We start from the raw sequence: 18669 nt of genomic DNA on the forward strand, positions 1-18669 counted from the left end.
AACAGTTCTGAACATGATCCAGCTGGAAAGACATCTGGATTGAATCCAGTCTGAACAGGGCCTAAGACAGCAGTGTTGCAATTTCAAGACTTTCTCCCATCATAACAATACAATTAACCTGATTTACTAAGAGACCATAGAATGAGTACAAAACAGCACAGGCATTCTGAAATTCTGCAGTTTGGGTCGGTGAATGTTTTGTGAGTGATTTGCTGTGAATTACTGTGCAAATGGCAACAGGTTTAACATGACATAGATATATGTATGTACAGTAAATGAGGATTCTGCATGTGTTCATGATAAGTGCAAAAAGAAATTTAATGTGACACTTGCAGGTATGCAGAAAATAAGACAAATATGCACATTTTAACTGAAATAATATTTATTGAACCTTTTACCAAACTGAAAATGAAAGTGTTTTGAAAATGATTTTTCTGCTATTTCAAAGGAGTAGTGTGGTGTGTGGCACAAGCTTGGATTTATCACAGATGCCACAGAAATCCATTCCTTGGGTCTGTGTACTGTGGCAAGATAGGAAATCCTCACTAAATATATTTATTATCATTATTAGTATTATTATACTGTTGGTGAAGGCGACTATCAAATTTGTGGTCCCACAACGTTGTTTTTCACAGCATGGACATTGACTCTGGTGTTAATACATTCTCTTCACGTTCAGATAACTGGAGAGGACTTGATATAGAATGAGAATCATATAGATTTGTGTATATTTTATTCATAGATGGAGCAATCCGTGGAACAGATGCTGGCTGTGGTTTCAACACCCATGAGTGGCAAAGGACAAATATGCAACCTGAGGGAAAAAAAAAAACCCTATTGGAATGCAATGATGGAAAAAGGGTGAAATAGAAAAACATGATAAATCTCACATTTGAGCTTCTGTATGCTGTGAATGTGCAGATTCCTTTGATTATAAATCGGCCACTATAAATTAATGTGTAATTGTGGTGTTTTTTTTTTCATAAAACAAAAATATTGAATGAAAATAAAGAAATGTATCTCCCAAATGAAAACTTCACACAAGCACATCTTGACTACTTGATTTCAACAACACTGTTATGGTGTACAGTGACAAAATTAAAAATAAATAAATACTATAAATAAATAAACAAAAATGGTCAATGTCCAAATACATATGAAACTAACTATATGGTTGGTGTTTAGTCACTGAATCTTAATTGTGACAGCTTATTTTCTTTATAAAAATATTTTGTCTTGTAAATAAATTTCCTAAATATGAATTCACTGGCCTACATTGTGTCAGACTTATTCATTAAAATCGCAATTTTTAAATATGTTTAGATATTCTGTTCATCTTGAAGTCACCATTTGGCCAATAATGAAAAGCTGAAGAAATTGATCTCACCCACCACAGTGCAACAATAACATTGGCATTCCATACTTTAGAATGCCCAAACCCATTAACCAAGAAAGAGATTGTTTCTTTGTCTGTCCTGATACTTGTAGTACTGTGCAAAACTATGAAGCAGCTGCAGGCTCTGTGTACAGACTATTACCATTATGAGTTTTGGTGATTAGAATCTGCCCCGGTGTGTAGAAACATCTGCCCTGGATGGAAACAGCCATTTACTGTGCTGTTGACACAGAATAGTTTGCATTGACTGGATAAATGTGCAGTGAAAGAGACCTTTTAAATTATTCATGTCCTTTGCAGCTTTTCTTTATACCATTCATATTTCAGTTCACATTCCAGCCCAAGGGTGTAAATTCAAATCGAGATCCTTGGGCGTCATTACTTATGAGGTAGTCGGTGTAAAATTCACAGTCAAATCAAATCAATTTTATTTATATAGCGCCAAATCACAACAAACAGTTGCCCCAAGGCACTTTAAGTCAAGTTGAACACATCATAATTTAAACACATTTGAAGAATCCATCAACTTTTTTCTCTTGTTTCTTACAACAAAAAAAAAAGAGAACAAATCCCATATGGTGCATGGAATGAGATGAAATGTGTCATTTCATGTCTCCTCCTCCAGGAACCTCAGGTCGTCCAATCAGAACCTGTTGATGGTTCCTCGGACCCGTTTTAAAACTCGCGGGGACAGATCTTTTAAAGTGGTGGCGCCTAGCCTCTGGAATGAGCTTCCCTGTGCCCTTCGTTCTCTGGACTGTATAGATACTTTTAGAAGGCAACTAAAGACGCATTTCTTTAAGTTAGCTTTTTAGCCTAATATTGTTTTTTATTGTTTTCATATGTTATTTTTAGATTATTTTTGTATGCCATGTGCAGCGCTTTGTGACCCTGGTCTGTGAAAGGCACTTTATAAATAAAGCTTACTTACTTACTTACTTACTTACTTATTTCTCCAAATGAATGTATAAAGCAGACTTCCCACCATATGCCTATTACGATTGGGGAATTAATTGTCGTTTGTGCTTGTCTACATCACAAGATGCTTTTTACATTGAGTCCAGTTTTTGCATGAATGAATTTTCTGCCATAGGAAAGTCGGAAATTAGTCCTTAATAGAATTAATTGCTGAATTAAAGGTTAGAAACAAGTATAATTAAAGGTTAAAGTCTAGTTTTAAATCATCTTCCTGGAAAGAAGTTCCTTTGACCTTCAGCGGATGTTTGTTTCCTGGTTTATGTGCAGCCATTTAAAAGATGTTTTTCTCCTTGTTTCTAACATGATGGTGATTGATGGATTGGGAATAAAACTGCATTGCTGAATTAATTTTTAGGTCTTTATGTAGCTTCAGCACACCAGCAGAGCAGCTGTCAGTTTTTGGACACTGTCAAACTCAAGCCAAACCACCCACAATCATCCTTCTACAAATGTATTATGCTTTAAATAGCTGCAATTAAGACATTATCACTGGCTATTGTGTGCTAGTGTCTGGTTGAGGCAGACCCAGACACTACCAAGCTCCTAGGCACAAATAGACAGAAAAACAAACTAGCAACACAACAGCAAATGCAGACATTAAAGCACATGCAACATTCTGGGTAACAACTGAAACCTGCTACAACCAGTTACCCTCCTGGCAATAATAATAAACTATTAAACAAAGGCAATGCTTACCCTAACCTGTGTTGCCTAGACTAAATTTGAATTTGTGCAAGGTGTTAGGTTGGTGCAGCACAATCTACAGCAGCAATTTTGATAACAATCCATGAAGGTTTCAGAGATTCTATCCCCAGGTGGCCTAAAGTAGAAGTGAAACACAGCTTTAAACATGTCTGAGGTTTTAGTGACGTGATCCTGTGTATGAAGTTTCACATTGATACACACAGTTTTAGAAAGATTTTGTGTACACAATGTTTCAGTATATAAATAATGAATGTTTATGAGTGCAATGGAAATATACTTTTCATTGCACAAATGAAAAAAAAAACAAACATTCACTATTTGTTTTATATAATGGCTAAAATAGATCCTTATGATTTGATATTTTAACATGGACTCATACTTGTATTTTGGTGTGCATCACTCGTCCTTTGATGTCATGAGGTTCCAAACAGTCCATCATGAACTTATAAATATCAGTCCAATCCAATCCAAAATTGTTCTCAGTCAAGTTTCAAAAACAGTCATGTCTCACAGTCTTAAAATGACGATCTAGTCTGTGCCTGATGCCATGCACTGACATCTTCTTGTACAGACTGCTGTCTGCTTTTCAAGATATTGTTCAGAAGAACAGTGTAAATTGATTAAAAAGTTGATTGGAGAGGGGAAAACTTATACGCAGGTGCAAAAAATTATAGGCTGTTCATCTACAATGATCTCCAATGCTTTGAAATGGACAAAAAAAATAAATAAAAACAGACACGTGGAAGAAAACAACCATCAAAATGGATAGAAGAATAACCAGAACGATTGATCAGCTCCAGGATGATCAGACAGTCTGGAGTTACCTGTAAGTGCTGTGACAGTTAGAAGACACCTGTGTGAACCTAATTTATTTGCAAGAATCCCCCGCCAAGTCCCTCTGTTAAATAAAAGACATGCAGAAGAGGTTACAATTTGCCAAAGAACATATCAACTGGCCTAAAGAGAAATGGAGGAATATTTTGTGGACTGATGAGAGTAAAATTGTTCTTTTTGGGTCCAAGGGCTGCAGACAGTTTGTGAGATGACCCCCAACTCTGAATTCAAGCCACAGTTCACAGTGAAGACAGTGAAGCATGGTGGTGCAAGCATCATGATATGGGCATGTTTCTCCTACTATGATGTTGGGCCTATATATCGCATACCATGTATCATGGATCATTTTGGATATGTCAAAGTACTTAAAGAGGTCATGTTGCCTTATGCCCTTGAAATGGGTGTTTCAACAAGACAATGACCCCAAGCACATGAGTAAACAAGCAAAATCTTGGTTCCAAACCAACAAAATGAATGCCTCGCAGATGTGAAGAAATCATGAAAAAACTATGGTTATACAACTAAATACTAGTTTAGTGATTCACAAGATTGCTAAAAAAGCAGTTTGAACATAATAGTTTTGAGTTTGTAGCATCAACAGCAGATGCTACTATTATTGTGAACACCCCCTTTTCTACTTCTTTTTTACTAATATCCCAATTTCATAGCCTTAAGAGTGTGCATATCATGAATGCTTGGTCTTGTTGGATTTGTGAGAATCTACTGAATCTACTGGTACCTTGTTTCCCATGTAGCAATAAGAAATATACTCCAAACCTGGATTATTCTTTTTAGTTACATAGCACTACTATTATTCTGAACACTACTGTATATTGAACCAAAATTGCACTGTAAATGGAACAAAATGGCAAATGGGATGACTGATCAATATCACGTGACATACAAACCACCAATCAAATGGCAAGGATCTATTTAGGTGTTAGATAAAGACTAATATAGATACTGATTATTAATAATGTACAACCCCAATTCCAGTGAAGTTGGGACGATGTGTAAAATGTAAATAAACAGAATACAATTATTTGCAAATACTCTTAAACCTATATTCAATTGAATACACTTTATTGTTTTTGTGCAAATATTTAGTCATTTTGAAATGGATGCCTGCAACACGTTTCAAAAAAGCTGGGACAGTGGTATGTTTACCACTGTGTTACATCACCTTTCCATCTAACAACACTCAATGTTAGCATTTTATTCTATGCTGACCTCCATGTTGCTTTTCTGTTTTCGGTTTTTATACTTTGAATGGTGATTGCTTCTTTTCATGTGTTAATTGTTCTCGTGAGTTTAGTTATGTTACACTTTTTTGTTGGGAAAGTGTAGTGACACCGACCCACAACAGGGGGCGTAAATGAACAGACAATGGATGAGCCAAAAGATAACAATTTACTGTTGTGAATGTGCACAACGGAATACAGACAACCACAGATTTAGAATCCAGTCAATATAGTTTATTAGTTTTATTGTAGATGGTGAAGTGGTGGTGATGAGTGACAGCTGGAGATGAGGTGGTGATGAGTGACAGCTGTCACTCCCGGCTGCTCCTGCGAGGCGGCTGCGCCCTCTCGTGCCTGAAGCCCGCACTTCAGGCAGGGCACCCTCAGGTGGTGGACCAGCAGTACCTCCTCTTCAGCGGCCCACACAACAGGACCACCCCCTCAACGGGCGCCTCCTGGTGCCCGACGAGACTTGTTGGGATGACGGGTGTAGAAGTCGGCCAGGAGGGCCGGATCCAGGATGAAGCTCCTCTTCACCCAGGAGCATTCTTCGGGTCCATACCCCTCCCAGTCCACCAAATACTGGAACCCCCGGCCCTTTCGATGGACGTCCAGGAGCCTGTGAACCGTCAAAGCGGGCTCCCCTTCGATGATCCGGGCAGGAGGCGGCACCGGTCCAGGGGTGCAGAGGGGTGAGGTGTGGCGTGGTTTGATCCATGAGACATGAAATACCGGGTGGATCCGCAGTGAAGCTGGGAGCTGTAGCTTCACTGCGGCTGGGCTGAGGATCTTGAGGATCTTGAACGGTCCAATGTATTGGTCCTTCAACTTAGGGAAGTCCACTTGTAAGGGGATGTCCTTTGTTGAAAGCTACACCTCCTGCCCAGGCTGATATGCAGGGGCCGGGGAATGCCGGCGGTCTGCATGGGCCTTGGCCCTCATCCCGGCCTTCAGCAGGGCAGAGTGGGCGGTGCGCCACACCCGACGGCATCTTCGTAGGTGGGCCTGGACCGAGGGGGCACCGACCTCTCCCTCCACCATTGGAAACAATGGGGGCTGGTACCCCAAACACACCTCAAATGGTGAGAGGCCGGTAGCAGAGGACACTTGGCTGTTATGAGCGTACTCGATCCAGGCCAGATGGTTACTCCAGGCCGCCAGGTGTGCGGAGGTCACGCAGCGGAGGGCCTGTTCCGGCTCCTGGTTTGCCAGCTCTGCCTGTCCGTTCGTCTGTGGGTGATACCCAGACGAGAGGCTCACGGTGGCCCCCAGTTCTCTGCAGAAACTCCTCCAGACTTGAGAGGAGAACTGAGGACCATGATCCAAGACAATGTCAGTTGGTATCCCATGCAGACGTACAACGTGGTGGACCAGGAGGTCTGCGGTGTCCTAGGCTGTTGGGAGCTTCGGGAGGGCCACAAAGTGGGCCGCCTTGCAGAATCAGTCCACTATCGTGAGGATGGTCGTCGTGCCCTGGGACGGCGGGAGGCCCGTGACAAAGTCCAGGCCTATGTGTGACCAGGGGCGATGAGGCACCGGAAGCGGCTGGAGGAGTCCCTGGGTCTTTTTATGGTCAGCCTTGTCCCTGGCACAGGTGGTACAGGCCTGGACTTACTCCCAGACATCGGCCTCCATGGACGCCCACCAGAAGCACTGCTGGACCACTGCCATGGTTCTTCGCACCCCTGGGTGACAGGAGAGCTTGGAACCGTGACAGAAGTCCAGGACTGCAGATCTGGCCTCTGGTGGGATGTATAGTCGATTCTTTGGGCCGTTCCCCGGGTCCGGGCTCAGTGCCAAGGCCTCCCAGACAGTCTTCTCCATGTCCCAGGTGAGGGTGGCCATGATAGTGGACTCTGGGATGATAGGTTCCGGTGGATCTGACAGCTCAGTTTTGACTTCCTCTTCATGTACTTGGGACAAGGCGTCAGATCTTTGGTTCTTGGTCCCGGGGCGGTAGGTGATCTGGAAGTCAAAACGCCCGAAGAACAGTGACCAGCGGGCTTGCCTGGGGTTCAGACGCTTGGCGGTCCGGATGTACTCCAGGTTCCGATGGTCAGTGAAAACCATGAATGGCACCACAGCTCCCTCCAACAGGTGTCTCCACTCCTCAAGCGCCTCTTTCACCGCAAGGAGTTCCCGATTGCCCACGTCATAGTTCCGCTCTGCCAGGGTCAACCTGAGGGAAAAATCGGCACAAGGGTGGAGGACCTTATCGGACTCCCTACTCTGGGACAGCATGGCTCCTATCCCTGAGTCAGAGGCATCCACTTCAACCACAAACTGACGGCTAGGATCGGGCTGCACCAGAACTGGTGCAGTCAAAAACCAGCGTTTCAACTCCCTAAACGCGGCTTTGCACCGATCCGACCAGGTGAAGGAGACTTTAGAGGAGGTCAGGGCTGTCAGAGGATTAACCACCTGACTGCAGCCCTTAATGAACCTCCTGTAGAAATTTGCAAAGCCGAGGAACTGTTGCAGCTTCCTACGGCTTGTCGGTTGGGGCCAATCTCTCACTGCCGCAACCTTGGCTGGATCAGGGGCGACGGAGTTGGAGGAGATTATGAACCCCAGGAATGACAAAGAAGTGCGGTGGAACTCGCACTTCTCGCCCTTCACAAACAGCCGGATCGCCAACAACCGCTGCAGGACCTGACGTACATGCTTGACATGAGTCTCAGGATCCGGGGAAAAGATGAGTATATCGTCCAGGTATTCAAAGACAAATCGGTGCAGGAAGTCCTGCAAGATGTCATTTACCAAAGCAGCTAATGAGTCCCGGATGTAGGTTTCCATTGATTCGCTCTCTGGACGTGAGAGGTTGTACAACCTGCTGGATGGGAACTCAACGCCCGGGATCAAATCAATGGCACAATCATACGTACGGTGTGGGGGAAGAGTGAGTGCCAGATCTTTGCTGAAGTAGTCAGTGAGATCGTGGTACTCCTCAGGCACCGCCGTCAGATTGGGGGGACTTTAACCTCCTCGTTAGCAGTCAAACCGGGGGGAACCAAGGATCCTAAACACTCCCGGTGGCAGGTTTCGCTCCACTGAGCCACAACCCCAGATGGCCAATCAATCCGTGGATTGTGTTTTATCATCCATGGGAAGCCCAAAATTACGCGGGAGGTAGAAGATGTTACAAAAAACAATCTCCTCACAATGATTCCCAGACACAACCAATGTTACAGGCTGTGTCTTGTGTGTAATTAAAGGAAGAAGGGTGCCATCTAGCATCCGTACCTTCAATGGTGATGGAAGGGCCACTAGAGGGAGCCCTACTTCCTTGTCCATCTGCTGTCCAACAGATTCCTTTCCGACCCCGTGTCCACCAGTGCTGGGGCGTGAAGGGTTAGATCCCCACTCAGGATTGTAACTGGGAGTTGTGCAGATTTACGTGTGCACCCCTCGTGCGTGTTATGACCCACCCTTAGCCCAGTCTCTAAAGGCGAGTGTTGTCATTTTGACTGTTTGGGGTAGTTTTTCTGTATGTGCTCCTTTGAGCTGCAAAGGAAACTCCCCATTGGCCAGCCTCCTCAATCTGTCATCTGGTTTCATTAAAAAAATCTCCTTTAACAGTGGAATATACGGATAAAATGCTGAAACCAACTTCTTCTGAAACTTCTCTGTTCTCTCACGACGTCCTGGATCAATAGAGCCTGAAATGTGGAGGTTTTCAGCTTGAAACAGGCTGATGACGCCGCCTGAGAGCGCTGCGCGACGTCTCGCACTGTGGGAAGTCCTTAAAGCGACAGTGTCACCTCAAAATCTCTCATCAGCCGTTAAAATTTTCACTGAAAACCAGCTTAATTTTTCGAACCATGTCCACTTCGATGTGTCTCACAGGTTTAGAAAAAATTTTGATCAAACAAAGCACCAGTCTCTCAGCAACTTCTCAGACAAAGGAATTCCGACGAGGGGCTGGACGACTCCTCCCACAAGGAGTGCTCACAGGCGAATGACGTCACCGACAGGCGTGGAAAAACTCACGCATGCGCACGAGGGTTCAAGCATGTCTGACATAAAACATATGAATAAAATCCATATAGGTTTTGAAAAAAAATAAAAGGACCTATACTTTATGGAGAGCCCTCGTATACTGTCAGTTTTTTTTGCCACTTTTTGTTGTCACTTGACGTTTGACTTTTTCACACACCTATATTTATGTTTTACTCACTTTCTGAAACTGTTGGTTTTTAGCCACATTCCTGTTGTCTGTTGACCTTTGACTTTTGCACACACATGTCTTTCATTTACTCATCAGTTTGTTTTTGCACTTAAGCAACACCTCTGTTCTTGTTAGGTTCCTAGTTGTTTCACATTGTTTCCTGGTTTCAGTGAGTATTCAGAGATTGCCTGTGCTGCTGTGTTATTCCATGTGTTTTTTATTCATTCCTTGTTACTCAGTTTGGACTCTGTTCTGTGTGTTTTTGGACCCTTTTGCCATGCCTCACTTTTTGTCAGTGTTTGGAGTATTGGTTGTGATTTGGACAATAAATCACTTTTTTTTTGCCTTTACCCCCTGCCTCTTGCTGCCTGCATTCTGGGGTTCCATCTGACATTGTATAAAATGTAACAATGTGATGTGTAACAAATCACGCAGTGCATTCTGGGACATTGCTAAAGACCAGAAAATTGTGACTGCAGCTGTATTACAGCCAAAGTAGCATTTTAAAATTACATTGTCTGATCAGCAAATTGGCTTTAAAAATGAACCATATCATAACCATAAAAAGTTGAATGTCTGCACTGATAATTGGCTATGGAGGTAATCGGTTCACCTTTAATAATTCTTTCATCCATTTTCTATATCCATTTACTCCAGTTAAGGGTCACGGGAAGGTTGGAGCCTATTCTAGTAGTCACAGGGCATGAGGCAGGGTACATCTGGGAGAGGATGTCACAGGGCCCCCTAATAATCCTTCCATCCACCCATTTTACTTCAACTGTTAAGATTTGAATAGTTTTGATATGCTCAAAGATGCCTGCTGAACTGAGCGAAAGTCTTCAAAGGAGTTTGCTTTGAACACAGCAGATACGTCATTAGGATACAAAACTCATAACCAACCATACAGTAAGACAGGAAGGACCAGGATCATCAAACGTGGAATTTTATTCTGTTGTAAAGGGTCTGGCATCACCAAATCCTCTGTCCCTGGAAGCCATGACCTCATAAGCACCGCTAAGTCTTCTCTTGATCTCAAAAACTCCATAGACTGCAACAACAGAGCTGAGATGAAAAAACGATGCTTGTAGTGTAGACTTTCAGCTTTAATTGAGAGTTACCAAAAATCATTTACATATTACTGGTATTTAAACAAACCTATAACAAATATAAACAGTGTGCTTCAATGTGGTATGTCTGTCTGGAGTGGCTAGTCCTCAAAAACAAAGGGACGTGCAAGCAGAAGACCAGTGAGGGAAGGCATCAAGACACCCATGACAACTCTGATGGCTTCTGTGGCTGTGATTAGAGAAACTGTGCATAGCACAATTTTTGCCTGTTGCACCACCAGTTACACAGCCAGGAGTTGTTTTTTTTTTTTTTCTTTCTTTTTTTTGTTAAATATAAGACATAAAATTTCAGCTGCAGGTTGCCAGATGACACATGGAAGACTCAAGTTGAGATTATGTCTGTTAACCCTCTGAGGTCCGAGGGCATTTTTTGGACAGTTCACTCGCCTGGCATAAATGTTTTATTGTTGTAGTTAACAGCTCTCCCTGCATCCCACAATCAAGTTTTAGGTCTCTTTTTTCAGGACAATCTGTACTTTGAGAATATATATATATTTGTAAACCTTTATTACACTTATAAAACACAACTATAGCATATATATATATATATAAAGGTTTACAATCAGAAATAAGAAAGGAAAAAGTAAAGCAGAAAATAATTTTCCACACACATTTATTCAAAACACACAGGAAACTATAATAAACAACTGTTTTCCTCAATCCTCAATTCCTCAATTTTATTTATATAGCGCCAAATCACAACAAACATTTGCCCCAAGGCGCTTTATATTGTAAGGCAAAGCCATACAATAATTACGGAAAAACCCCAACGGTCAAAACGACCCCCTGTGAGCAAGCACTTGGCAGCAGTGGGAAGGAAAAACTCCCTTTTAACAGGAAGAAACCTCCAGCAGAACCAGGCTCAGGGAGGGGCAGTCTTCTGCTGGGACTGGTTGGGGCTGAGGGAGAGAACCAGGAAAAAGACATGCTGTGGAGGGGAGCAGAGATCAATCACTAATGATTAAATGCAGAGTGGTGCATACAGAGCAAAAGGAGAAAGAAACACTCAGTGCATCATGGGAACCCCCCAGCAGTCTAAGTCTATAGCAGCATAACTAAGGGATGGTTCAGGGTCACCCGATCCAGCCCTAACTATAAGCTTTAGCAAAAAGGAAAGTTTTAAGCCTAATCTTAAAAGTAGAGAGGGTGTCTGTCTCCCTGATCTGAATTGGGAGCTGGTTCCAGAGGAGAGGAGCCTGAAAGCTGAAGGCTCTGCCTCCCATTCTACTCTTACAAACCCTAGGAACTACAAGTAAGCCTGCAGTCTGAGAGCGAAGTGCTCTATTGGGGTGATATGGTACTATGAGGTCCCTAAGATAAGATGGGACCTGATTATTCAAAACCTTATAAGTAAGAAGAAGAATTTTAAATTATATTCTAGAATTAACAGGAAGCCAATGAAGAGAGGCAAATAGATAGTGAGATATGCTCTCTCTCCTTCTAGTCCCTGTCAGTACTCTAGCTGCAGCATTTTGAATTAACTGAAGGCTTTTCAGGGAACTTTTAGGACAACCTGATAATAATGAATTACAATAGTCCAGCCTAGAGGAAATAAATGCATGAATTCGTTTTTCAGCATCACTCTGAGAAAAGACCTTTCCAATTTTAGAGATATTGCGCAAATGCAAAAAAGCAGTCCTACATATTTGTTTAATATGCGCATTGAATGACATATCCTGATCAAAAATTACTCCAAGATTTCTCACAGTATTACTAGAGGTCAGGGTAATGCCATCCAGAGTAAGGATCTGGTTAGACACCATGTTTCTAAGATTTGTGGGGCCAAGTACAATAACTTCAGTTTTATCTGAGTTTAAAAGCAGGAAATTAGAGGTCATCCATGTCTTTATGTCTGTAAGACAATCCTGCAGTTTAGCTAATTGGTGTGTGTCCTCTGGCTTCATGGATAGATAAAGCTGGGTATGATCTGCGTAACAATGAAAATTTAAGCAATGCTGTCAAATAATACTGCCTAAGGGAAGCATGTATAAAGTGAATAAAATTGGTCCTAGCACAGAACCTTGTGGAACTCCATAATTAACCTTAGTCTGTGAAGAAGATTCCCCATTTACATGAACAAATTGTAATCTATTATATATATATATATATATATATATATATATATATATAGTTATGGTCTGGACGCAGGTTGAGGAGCGGTCCAGCGTCTGACTGAACCCAGCACTAAATAACCAGAAGCAGTTCCAAAAGAAACAAATTTATTTTCTTCCCACTGTGCTGTACACAAAATTCAAAATAAATGAGTTTGGTGGGGTGAAGAGGTGGCGCGCTCTCCCAGCGCCTCAACAGATCGGAGCCCGAACGTTCTGGACTCAGGAGTTCCGCCGACACCCCCCAGGTGGCTTTTCCCAAGACTGTACTCTCTGACGTGTGCTGACAGCACTTGCCTCTCACCCTCATCCTCCTTCACAGGTGCAATGTCAGCTTCTGGAGCGGCCCTCAGCGTCCTCAAACGATCGTCACATGGTCGTATTCTCCGGCCCCTAAGCCCAGATCACTGATGGCTTAAATGCAGTTCTTCATCTCTTCATTGGCACCAGCTGAGAGTCCCTAGAACTGCATGCGAATGCCACAGGTGTCGTAAATCGTCCCGATTAGAGAATCGCACATGAGTGCAACAGGTGCAGCAGATCACCGTGACAGAGGTGAGAGACTCTTCTGCAGCACATTCTCCCCAGAGATCAGCCCCAAACCACCTGGGAAGGAAAACAAACACAAAAACTGCAAAACAGTGTCCAGCCAAGCCCCCCAACACACAACAGTACCCCCCCATCAACGGGAAGCCTCCCGGCGACCGCACAGACCTGACCTGAAAACCGTCCCTCTCATCGGGGTCCAAAACAGGAGGCAGGCAGTGATGACGCTCCCAGAGTCCACAGCAGGCAACAGGGCCAGGAGACGCGGCTGGAAGGCCGGCTGGCAACAAAACAAAAACACCCCCAAAAACCCCAAAAGACTCCCAACACAACCCATACAGAAAAACAAAAACACAGAAAAAGCCCCCAGCATCTCCCCCCCCCCCCCCCTTGAGAATACCACCAACACACCCCAGGGAAGCAAACCGGGGAAAAACACAAAAGAAAAACACAACACCCAGCCCAACCCCTCCCCAGGGGACCGTCCCATCAAACCCCGGGGGAAAATGAAAAACATACAACCCCAAAAACCTCAACAAAACCCCCCCAGCACATTAAAACACAGGTCAAAGAAGAAAAAAAAACAACGCCCTCCCCCAACATGTGGAGCCCGACTTCCCCCAGGGGACATCGTCATCAACCCAGGAGCAACAGCCATGGCAGAAGCCATCCAGGAATCCCCAGGCACACACGGGAGCCCTAACGTCCCCTAGAGGACCGTTCCACCAAACCCCAGGAGACAACCCCACCCCAGCCCAACACGGCCAGTCGGCCCCACAGTCAACCTCCCCCCAGAGGACCGTCCCATCGAACCCCGAGGGGGAAATAGGAGGAAACAAAAACCCCAAACCCCCAGGGATTTCCACAAACCATCCCAGGTGCAAACAAAAACAAAGGGAAGCCCTGTTGACCTCCCCAGCACCCCAAAAGACCCCGGAACACCCCCCGAGTCTATCAGCAAACACATCACGGCAATCGGCTCAGGACTACTAAGCCGGGGAAGACAACAGGAAAAATGCAACCCAGCTCCACCCCCAAGGGCAGGGGAAAACCGGCAAGACGGCCGGCGTCGACCCCCCGACTATACTCCAGCCTACCAGGAGGGGTGGGCAGCGGAAAAGGCGTACGGCACTGATCGGCCCCACCGCTCCGACTGGAGTACATCCCCACTGCCCCACACCTCAGTGACGCCAATGGCGAATGGCCAGAGGCTCACTGAGGCTGGAGTGGAACTGGGAATTAACTAAATCCAAGAAAAGAGCCCTGAACCCCCCCACCAGGTGCAGAGGTCCTCATGGGAATGCCCAGCAACCAACCTGCACCACCCCACAACACTAAAGACGAACGGTCAGAAGTGTGTGAGGTTGGGGTTAGGGGACAGGGAAATAAAAACAACAACAAAAAAAAAACAAAACAAAATGACCCACTCCACTAACTAAATTTAAACAACTATAAATAATAAGAACTCACGCTTACCTGAGTCCAAGCGAACTCCGATCATCCAACCCGTTCACTCCACCAGAACTACCTCAAGTGCTGTGCAAAAACAAAACAAAAAAAAAAACAGTTTACAAAAACCACCCATTTATATCCCACATATTTCCCAAAAACACCTGGAGCCATGTTACTATCCTGTCTCCTGACGCTTGTTTGACTGGGGCAATATGGCCGTTTTGACCCTTCCGAGTTGCATTGGCTCATCCCCTAGAGGAGCTAGAGGTCCCATCGGAGGAGTCTCAGTGGAACGAAGAAGAGGCGGTCCGGACTTGTGTCGGGGAAAGCCCCGAGACACAAAACCCCGCTCGGACGCTCGCCCCCTCTCCCGTCCACGCTCCTTAATTCGATCATCTAGATGAATAACCAAGGATATCAATTCGTCTAAATCCTTCGGTTCGTCACGGACTGCCAGCTCGTCTTTCAGGGAATCATTCAACCCGTCTACAAACACCCCCCTCAAAGCAGCAGCATTCCACAGAATCCACAGAATAATCAGTTGCGCTTCGTCGCCCCTGTCGGAGGTTCAGCAATCGTTGAACCACGGTATTTGTTTTTACCGGATGATCAAAAACCAAATGAAACTCACGGAAAAATTCATCAAAGGATTCTAACAGTGGTGATTTGTTGCTCCACAACGCAGTAACCCACGCCAGGGCATCACCTCGCAGCAGATTTGTAACATATGCAACTCGGCTACTCTCAGAGGAGAAAGATGCCGGTCGCTGAGCAAAAACCAAGGAGCACTGCATCAAAAATGGAGCACAAACCTCCACATCTCCCGAATAAGGCTCCGGATGACAAATAACCGGTTCAGGAGCCGAATCTCTGGACGGCGAACTTATCTGCACCGGGCTCGATGGAACCGGAGCTGCAACCGCAGGAAGCGGAACAGCCTGCGCTACAAGCTCTGTAACACGGGCATCTGTCTGCTTAATTTGAATCGAAAAGTGCTGTACTTGCTCCCAAATCATCTCCAGGTGTTTCTGGACCTTTTCCTGAAAACAAACTGCTTCTGCCGCTGGGTCCATACTGGTTTGGGCGGAGAATTCTGTTATGGTCTGGATGCAGGTTGAGGAGCGGTCCAGCGTCTGACTGAACCCAGCAATAAATAACCAGAAGCAGTTCCAAAAGAAACAAATTCATTTTCTTCCCACTGTGCTGTACACAAAATACAAAATAAATGAGTCTGGTGGGGTGAAGGGGCGGCGCACTCTCCCAGCGCCTCAACGGATCGGAGCCCGAACGTTCTGGACTCAGGAGTTCCGCCGACACCCCCCAGGTGGCTTTTCCCAAGACTGTACTCTCTGACGTGTGCTGACAGCGCTTGCCTCTCACCCTCGTCCTCCTTCACAGGCGCAATGTCAGCTTCTGGAGCGGCCCTCAGCATCCTCAAACGATCATCACACGGTCGTATTCTCCGGCCCCTAAGCCCAGATCACTGCTGGCTTAAATGCAGTTCTTCATCTCTTCGTTGGCTGAGAGTCCCTAGAACTGTACGCGAATGCCACAGTTGTCGTAAATCGTCCCGATTAGAGAATCGCATGTGAGTGCAACAGGTGCAGCAGATCACCATGACAGAGGTGAGAGACTCTTCTGCAGCACATTCTCCCCAGAGATCAGCCCCAAATCACCTGGGAAGGAAAACAAACACAAAAACCGCAAAACAGTGTCCAGCCAAGCCTCCCAACACACAACATATATATATATATATATATATATATGTGTGTGTGTGTGTGATTCAAACCACCACAGCGCAGTGCCCTTAATACCTATGGCATGCTCTAATCTCTGTAATAAAATTTTATGGTCAACAGTATCAAAAGCAGCACTGAGGTCTAACAGAATAAGCACAGAGATGAGTCCACTGTCTGAGGCCATAAGAAGATCATTTGTAACCTTCACTAATGCTGTTTCTGTACTATGATAAATTCTAAACCCTGACTGAAACTCTTCAAATAGACCATTCCTCTGCAGATGATCAGTTAGCTGTTTTACAACTACCCTTTCAAGAATTTTTGAGAGAAAAGGAAGGTTGGAGATTGGCCTATAATTAGCTAAGATAGCTGGGTCAAGTGATGGCTTTTTAAGTAATGGTTTAATTACAGCCACCTTAAAAGCCTGTGCTACACAGCCAACTAATAAAGATAGATTGATCATATTTAAGATCGACGCATTAATTAATGGTAGGGCTTCCTTGCGCAGCCTGGTAGGAATGGGGTCTAATAGACATGTTGATGGTTTGGAAGAAGTAACTAATGAAAATAACTCAGACAGAACAATCAGAGAGAAAGAGTCTAACCAAATACCGGCATCAGTGAAAGCAGCCAAAGATAACACTATGTCTTTGGGATGGTTATGAGTAATTTTTTCTCTAATAGTTAAAATTTTATTAGCAAAGAAAGTCATGAAGTCATTACTAGTTAAAGTTAAAGGAATACTCGGCTCAATAGAGCTCTCACTCTTTGTCAGCCTGGCTACAGTGCTGAAAAGAAACCTGGGGTTGTTCTTATTTTCTTCAATTAGTGATGAGTAGTAAGATGTCCTAGCTTTACGGAGGGCTTTTTTATAGAGCAACAGACTCTTTTTCCAGGCTAAGTGAAGATCTTCTAAATTAGTGAGACGCCATTTCCTCTCCAACTTACGGGTTATCTGCTTTAAGCTGCGAGTTTGTGAGTTATACCACGGAGTCAGGCACTTCTGATTTAAGGCTCTCTTTTTCAGAGGAGCTACAGCATCCAAAGTTGTCCTCAATGAGGATATAAAACTATTGACGAGATAATCTATCTCACTCACAGAGTTTAGGTAGCTACTCTGCACTGTGTTGGTATATGGCATTAGAGAACGTAAAGAAGGAATCATATCCTTAAACCTAGTTACAGCGCTTTCTGAAAGAATTCTACTGTAATGAAACTTATTCACCACTGCTGGGTAGTCCATCAGAGTAAATGTAAATGTTATTAAGAAATGATCAGACAGAAGGGGGTTTTCAGGGAATACTGTTAAGTCTTCAATTTCCATACCATAAGTCAGAACAAGATCTAAGGTATGATTAAAGTGGTGGGTGGACTCATTTACATTTTGAGCAAAGCCAATCGAGTCTAACAATAGATTAAATGCAGTGTTGAGGCTGTCATTCTCAGCATCTGTGTGGATGTTAAAATCACCCACTATAATTATCTTATCTGAGCTAAGCACTAAGTCAGACAAAAGGTCCAAAAATTCACAGAGAAACTCACAGTAACGACCAAGTGGACGATAGATAACAACAAATAAAACTGGTTTTTGGTTTTGAAACTTTTACACTCAGAGGAGCAGACCCCCCCACCCCCCCCACCCCATTTTCGGCGGAGTGAGAGAGCTTGCCACAGGCTTATTCAATAACATTCACAGGTAATGAGGAGTGGAGCATCTCTATAACTCGCACACTCTGTGTTTGAGCATGTGGGATTGTTATCAGAGGCCCACCATCTGCTCCGTCTGCTCACTTTCATTGATCACTGTGCGTAATGGCACAGGGCGCATTGGAGCAAGCAGCCAGATGGCTATTCAAACTAGTAACACATCACTCCTAAAAATGATCTTTAGTTTATCGTGTGAGGTGAATAAGCCCTACGATTGGATTTTGGAAAACCATGTGATGGTGAACCAATTCCAATTGGACACTCACATGGCGCACGGCATCACGCAGCTTCTATGAGGAGTACAAAGACGGCCGATGGCTGGCTCAAAAGTCTGCGGAGTTAACTTTTCAGCAAAAAATTAAGTTTCTATCTCATATCATTAAAAAGTTATTTACAATTTAGTAAAGCTTGTTCCCAGCAGTCGTATACGACAGTGTCGGCCCCAGAAGGTTAATTAAAATGTCTCTGTTTTACTCTATCACAAAGTTCTTTATTTCAAAACTTTCAGTCATGAAATGACATGAATGAAGCAGTTCGCTCTTATCATGTCCACATCTGCTGCACCGGTGTGTCCAACAAAACACGCATGTCCTGTTGATGGCGTGCTGCAGCACTGACACTGTGACAGGCAGAACAGAGCTTATGTGGGTGATGTGACATTCACA

This window comes from Thalassophryne amazonica, chromosome 14, assembly GCF_902500255.1.
Source record: "Thalassophryne amazonica chromosome 14, fThaAma1.1, whole genome shotgun sequence".
NCBI lineage: Eukaryota > Metazoa > Chordata > Actinopteri > Batrachoidiformes > Batrachoididae > Thalassophryne > Thalassophryne amazonica.